This window comes from Penaeus monodon, chromosome 20 (genome assembly GCF_015228065.2).
Source record: "Penaeus monodon isolate SGIC_2016 chromosome 20, NSTDA_Pmon_1, whole genome shotgun sequence".
Lineage (NCBI taxonomy): Eukaryota > Metazoa > Arthropoda > Malacostraca > Decapoda > Penaeidae > Penaeus > Penaeus monodon.
The window spans coordinates 37,467,283-37,468,186 of NC_051405.1; positions in this window are offsets into that span (position 1 = coordinate 37,467,283).

Below are 904 nucleotides of genomic sequence, written 5' to 3' on the forward strand. Positions count from 1 at the left end.
ATGTTATAAAACTTAAGATAATGGGGAAAAGTAAGGTCACAAATAATCCCTAATTGGACCCCTTAACGATCAAAGACTAATCGGAAACTGTGAAAAACAATTTATATTTATCGCTGGCTTTAAGCATATGAGATAATGTGCACTGTATATCTTCATAAAACACAATCTCACAGAACGATAACAATTACACATAGGTACATTCTGGGTTTTTCTTCTTCAGGCAGTAGCAGCCGGATCTTTGTCATTTAACCCTTTAAGCTCTCGTCCGCGAAAAATCGATAGTCTTATCAAAACCAGTTACGGAGAGAAAAATAGATAAACATACAGGGTCAGAAAATGTCAAATGCGTGTATGAAGTAGATTTGAAAAACACTGTAACAATCCGTTTGTGAAACTACCGGAAGAGGTGAGGAGACGAGGGTAAAGAGGCACCTAAAATAACATCCTTTCGAATATCCGTGTAATAAAACCCATAGATTCTGAAGCCATACAATATCATAGAGAAAAAAATATATATACATTCCATCATCCGTCTTGTTTCCTTTCAACGCGATGCAAACTCGACAGTATTGTTTAAACTTTTACCGGGACCTGTAACGCTAGTACTTTAGAGCCTTCTCAATTTTGTTGAACATTAGCATGCGGTATTTTTCGCGTTTAAGGCAGCAAATGACCCCATTGCCAGCTTGCCATATTAAAGAGTACACACCAGCTACGATTTATATTCTAAGTGGTTTTCGGGTCTCTTTCTTTACGATTTAATGCCATGTGGTTGTATCATTTTCACGTTTTGGGGTCTACAGAATACCAACAGCATATATAAAAAGCACATAAGTCATCATAGCTTTTAGTTCATGATGAAGAGTCTCCCAAAAGAGTACGTTAAGGATTTAACAGGGAGTAC